This window comes from Ammodytes marinus (assembly GCF_949987685.1).
Source record: "Ammodytes marinus genome assembly, chromosome: 14".
NCBI lineage: Eukaryota > Metazoa > Chordata > Actinopteri > Uranoscopiformes > Ammodytidae > Ammodytes > Ammodytes marinus.
The window spans coordinates 4,733,771-4,740,149 of NC_137218.1; the positions used below are offsets into that span (position 1 = coordinate 4,733,771).

General features: G+C 40.1%; 1 protein-coding gene across 1 annotated transcript in view; it reads left to right on the forward strand.

Moving 5' to 3' along the window:
- The window catches only part of ncam1a (neural cell adhesion molecule 1a), a gene marked incomplete at its 3' end in the record, with an annotated part of 346,030 nt that overhangs the window by 70,843 nt on the left and 268,808 nt on the right, over nt 1–6,379 (forward strand). The window lies entirely within an intron of this gene.

Below are 6,379 nucleotides of genomic sequence, written 5' to 3' on the forward strand. Positions count from 1 at the left end.
AATGGAGTAAATCAATGAACAGGTGATTGCTTAGCTCAAACAAAACTTGTTCGGTCTCTAAAGCTGGGGTGATGTGATTTCTGATTGGTCAAAGTTAACATGAGCTGTATACTTTGACCAATCAGAGCGAGGCTACGATTCTCTGTTCTTAATGGCTGTTGGGACTGTCTATTCACTTTGGCACGACTTTGTTGGTGTGTAGAGCGTGTCAGGGAGGGACCATAGGGGAGGGACCAAAGAGAACAAGTGGAGCGGTTGACGTATTTGGATTCACATCTCTATCCTCAACTGCCATTTTCTCCCCAAATCCTCCACCCCAGCTTTAATACAGAGTTTCCATTTCATGCTGTTTTTTTTTATGCAATGCACCAACATTTCAAAGCAGCTAATGGTTTCATCAAAACCTTTAAGCTCTTTTATTGTCTTCTGTTATTTGTGCCTTTGTATTTGTATATATTCTATTTGTAACCTGTCTTTCTCTGCCTGCCTGGGGACAACAGATGTAAACTAGCACTTTTGCTCAAATCTGGCATTTTTACAGCTGTAATTGTTACAGCTGTTCATTAATATGCATTGTCCCTAACACATAAATAAAATAAAATAAAATAAAATAAAATAAAATAAAATAAAATAAAATAAAATAAAATAAAATAAAATAAAATAAAATAAAATAAAATAAAATACAATTAAATTAAATTAAATTAAATTAAATTAAATTAAATTAAATTAAATTAAATTAAATTAAATTAAATTAAATTAAATTAAATGAAATGAAATGAAATGAAATGAAATGAAATGAAATGAAATAAAATAAATAACTCTAAGATGAAGGAATTTGTTCCATCGCTTGCCTTTCAGTGATAATATGAAGTGAAAAATGAAACGCAGACTTTCATTTTAAGTCAATTTTAAAATAATAACTCACAAAACTGAAGCACAAATCCTTAAACGGTTGTAGGAAAGTTAGATGTAATACTGTAGGTGGAAGAGTGCCAGCCATTGGAACGCCGAAGGGCAAGATGTACCATTAGTACTAGTGATTAAAATATACATTTAAATAGCATTTTGGGCAAATGTGTAGCTTGAAAGATAATAAATATTTGTCTTTTTTTAGCTTATATAATTTGTTCAAGACATTTCTTACCAGCCCCTTACACTAACAAGAGTTCAGTGAATGCTAATGGAAGTATAGTCCATGGCTGACAGTTTTCTGGCTCTAGCTCGAAGCCCTACTAGAAAGAAGCAATTAATGTTCAATTAATGAGTTAAATGGAGCCTGTTTTCAGTGGCAAAGGAAATGGGGTTTTACAATGTAAACCATCGATAGAGTGAACAGTGAACAACAGTAAGGGAGAGAAAGTGTCGAGGATTAATATTGAATCACGTATAGGGACTACTTGTACTTTTACTCACGCTGAAGTCATTTTGGGATCACCTTTGGTTAATAACCAAAACCCACCATGAAAACAATGAAAAACACATTAAAGACCTACTTCAGCGGTGGAAATATGAAGGTGTATTGAACTATGAGATCCTATGTAGTATAAATGTGCAAAAATGTTAGAAATCTGTCATGGGTATATACTCACCCTGGAACAACAGCTGGTGTAGTAAAACACACTCCCGCTGTTGTCCAAAGGGGGTGCAAGAATTAACACATTAAAATAAATGTTGTAGATGCAGCAGCAGTTTGCATGACATACCTCACCACTATGCAGGTGTCAAAGTCCTGTGCTTAAAGTCAAGAACAAAAAATGTCAAGAACAACAAAGAATACATCCAGAGAATTGCCTCAAAAATTGATCCAGAGAGAGTGGACACATATGGCCGGTCTTGAGCTGAATAGAAGGGTCTGAATTGGCTCCATTAACTTGTCTTTCTCAGAAGAAAAGGCTCTTTTGTAGCTTTCTAGTGGGCAGATCGATGAGGCAATGATCAAGGTTACAACCGTTGAAATCTGTCTTAAAGGCCGATAGAATCCAAATCCTGTTTTCATACCAGTTTAAAGGTGCTCCGAGGAACTTTCATTTTGTGTTGTTTCTTGCGCCCCCTTTGGACAAAAGCGGAAGTGTTTTTACTACGCAAGATGTTGTTACTAAGTGAGCGTACCCATGACAAAAACATTTAGGAAAACTATATACAAATAGCATTCTTTGCACCGATGGTCTCGTTTGGTTCCTCCTCCCAGTAACCATGAGGTCTCTGGTTCCTCCTCCCAGTAAGCATGTGGTCTCTGGTTCCTCCTCCCGCTAACCATGAGGTCTCTGGTTCCTCCTCCCAGTAACCATGAGGTCTCTGGTTCCTCCTCCCAGTAACCATGAGGTCTCTGGTTCCTCCCCGTAACCATGAGGTCTCTGGTTCCTCCTCCCAGTAACCATGAGGTCTCTGGTTCCTCCTCCCAGTAACCATGAGGTCTCTGGTTCCTCCCAGTAACCATGAGGGCTCTGGTTCGATCCCCGGCACCGTACAGGAATGTGTTAGAAGTAAAACTAGTGGTGGCTGCTATTACATCTACGGTGCCCACCATCTCTACCATTGTGTCCTTGAGCAAGACACATCGTGTAAATGGACTAATACAACTAACTTAAAACTTAAATCCTAGATATGTATTTGTACTTGTCTTGTACACATGCATCTATGGTGTGTAAAGGCTTAGTCAGTGAGGACAATGGCGCATTTTAGGCATGTACTCTTAGTCCAGTGGGAACAGACCAGATTATTTGCCCTGCGTTCCGAATCGCATACTTTCTACTATTTAGTATGGTAGAAAAAATATTTACTATGTCCCGATTCTTGTGGACAGATGGTTAGAAAGACCCGGATGTGACAGATATAAAAAGCAAGAGGCAAGATCAAGGCACAATGTTATGATGAAATAAATAAGTAAATAGTACTTAGCAATAGTATGCCTATACTGCATCCATACTAGATCATTTTTATGGTCAGATGTAGTATGTAGAATAGAAAAAAGAAAGAGTATGCGATTCGGAACGCAGGGTTAGTGTTCTGTTCCGTGTCTAGTATAAGACCTTGACTTGGATCAGTTTTGTACAAAGTCAGTGGTTTTCGCTGGAAGAGAAAGACTCCAAGAAACAGAGTTTATGGTCTTAATAACGTTTCAGCCAAATGCTTTAATCCTGTTATCTCTCTCTCTCTCTGTGCTCTGCCACTGGCACAGTCTCCCCGTCTCTCTCCCTCTCTAACTCTCTCTCTCTCTTCCTATCTCTCTCTCTCTCCCTCTCAATCTCCCTCTCTCTCTCTCTCTCTCCCCCTCCCTCTCTCTCTCTCCCTCTCTTCCTCTCCCTCCCTCCCTCCCGCTCTCTCTCTCTGTCCCTCTCTTCCTCTCCCTCCCTCCCTCTCTCTCTCTCTCTTCCTCTCCCCCTCCCTCTCTCTCTCTCTCTCTCTCTCTCTCTGTTCCGCTCTGTGCATGTTCTCAGTAGTCTACTTGGACCGAAATGTAGTTGGAATTGTATAGAGAAGACACACTGGTGACTCCTTCAAATCACAAAGAGGGAAGCAGAAAGGATCTCTCCCTCTGTCGCTTTCCCTCTCTCCCTCTCTTTCCTTCTCTCTGTCTGTCTGTCTGTCTCTCTCTCTCTCTCTCTCTCTGTGTCCCTCTCTGTGTCTCTCTCTCTCTCTGTGTCTCTCGCTCTCTCTCTCCATCCTATTATAGAAGCAGCAGCAGTTTAAATGAGGAATTAGTTCCATACCTTTTGTTTGTGTGTGTGTGTGTGTGTGTGTGTGTGTGTGTGTGTCTGTCTGTGTGTGTGTGTGTGTGTCTCTGTGTGTGTGTGTGTGTGTGTGTGTGTGTGTGTGTGTCTCTGTGTGTGTGTGTGTGTGTGTGTGTGTATTAGCTTACATTGTTACTGGTGGGGCATCCTATCTAAATACCAATGCACAGGGGAGTTACAGGAAACAGCTCATGCATGTACAAGACACGATTTGAAATATGAAGAATGCCTTTCTTGTAAGACATAAGAGAAAAGCATGATTCATGAGTTGACAGCACCAAGTGAGTGTGTGTGTGTGTGTGTGTGTGTGTGTGTGTGTGTGTGTGTGTGTGTGAGAGAGAGAGACACACACACACACACACACACACACACACACACACACACACACACACAACCAAACGACCTTATCTTCTTTAGTCATCTTCATTGCTCCTTATAAGGACATATCCTGTTTTTCTCCTGACGCATTTCTGTCAGAGCATCCACTTAAGAGGTGTCTGCTGCCTACAAGGGTCTACGTGTGATTTTGAGTGTGCCATTGTTTCAGTGTATGAGTGTGTGTGTGTGTGTGTGTGTGTGTATAAATGGGTGAATGTGGTAAGAATTGTAAAGCGCTTTGGGGCTGAGAAAATCGGCTAGAAAGAGCTATATAAGTCAAGTCCATTTACCATTTACCATTTTAAATATACAAGCTTCAATCACAATTAAATAAAATCAGGTAGGAAATGTTCATGGTACACATTTGACAACTTCATGAAACACACTATCAGTTCTGTATAAGTATGAGTGGCAAAATAATCGGTTCCCAGTTAAAGGTGCTACGAGGAACTTTCAGTTTGTGTTAATTCTAGCGCCCCCTTTGGACAAAAGTGGTAGTGTTTTTACTACACCAACTGTTGTTCCTAGGTGAGCGTATACCCATGACAAAAGCATTAAGAAAAACTATATAAAAATAGCATTATTTCCACTGATGGTCTCGTTTGCTGCTACATGTCAGCAAACGAGACTGACGTGTAAAATTAGACTGTTTCAGAAATATTGAAAAGTTCCTCGTAGCCACTCTAACTAATTGCACTGTGTCAAAGAAAACATCCTATTTATCTCAACAAGCGACATAACAGGCACCTATTTGAGCGTCATTTTATTGAGTGACTGAAGTCTTTTGTTGAAATGAGCGAGTCCTCCTCCTCTTGCCCCCAGTATATGAAAGCTTTTTGGCTTTACACTTCAAGCATTTCTTGGCAGGGTGTGTGTGTGTGTGTGTGTGTGTGTGTGTGTGTGTGTGTGTGTGTGTGTGTGTGTGTGTGTGTGTGTGTGTGTGTGTGTGTGTGTGTGTGTGTGTGTGTGTGTGGACACAGTGAGTGGACAGCATGCGTTACCCTGATGTTTCGGTTCAGCAGATTTTATTCGTTTACTCCAAAAGATTGTGTCGCTTGCCAAACCTATAACTCTACATGACCTCGTCGCGTTAACCTACTGAAGACTTTTCTGTTCCCCTTTTAACCTGTCATTTTTTTATTTTATTTCTATTCATATTTTTCTTTTTGCTTTTCTAATGCGTATTCTATACTTGATGTATTTTAATCTTGCCCCTGTAAAGCACTTCTTTGAATGGTCTTGTGTCTGAATTGTGCTATAGAAATAAACTTGCTTTGCCTTGCCTACAGTATCAAGTGACGGGATCACGGCTGTGCCCCTTTGAATGCCATTAAAAGGTGCTAAGAGGAACTTTTAAAATATTTCTGAAATGGTCTTATATTTCCTCTGATGATCATGAACTACTATTTTAAATGGTTTTTCGTAATGCCTTTGTCATGGCTATGCTCACCCAGGAACTATATAACTGGGGTAGTAAAAACACTACCGCTTTTGTCCAAAGGGGGCGCTACAATTACCACACAATTTTTTCTTGCCAATTCGGATACACACAGGCAATCTTAAGACCACACACACAGCAACTTCTATTCAAACCCTTCACCCAACACTTTTGCAAGCTGTGCATTTTCTCCCTAAAAAAGCTTTGGGCATATGAAAGAATGTTTAAAAATATCCCTGATTAATTTATTTGCACTGACAGGCGATCTCCAAACAGTTCAGATGTGAGTTTCACAGGAGAGAGAACACAGTATTAGTTCTCCAGCTGTGAAAGTATAGACTCGCAAAAACTAACAGACGTTCCTCCCCTGATTGCTCAAACTCAAACAGCGGAAACCCCCTTCCCCCCCCCCGCCTCAGCTCTGTATGTTTATCTATCTTGCCATATAGTATTCCTTCATAACTAGGGGAGAACGGGGTTGGTAGGCACACTACATTTTTTACTCTAGTGAGAATTTCTCATCACCTAAACATCTTTCAATAGTCATTCTTACATTACATTTAAGCTTAAGGTGTTGGCTTGGAATGTGTACCCCTCACCTTTTTTTCTTTTCTTTTTATGATATTTTTTTGGGGCATCAGATAAAATATTTCACCACTCTTTATACAGTATGTGGGTTCTGCTTGTTGCAAAACATGTGGCACTCTTACAAGAATGCAATGTAGGAAGGTGAAAAGAGGCTGCAGATCAAACAGTTGATAAATGCTATCTCTAAATGCTATCTCTAAATGCTACTTCCAGGATGCCAGCAGAGTGTGTGTGTGTGTGTGTG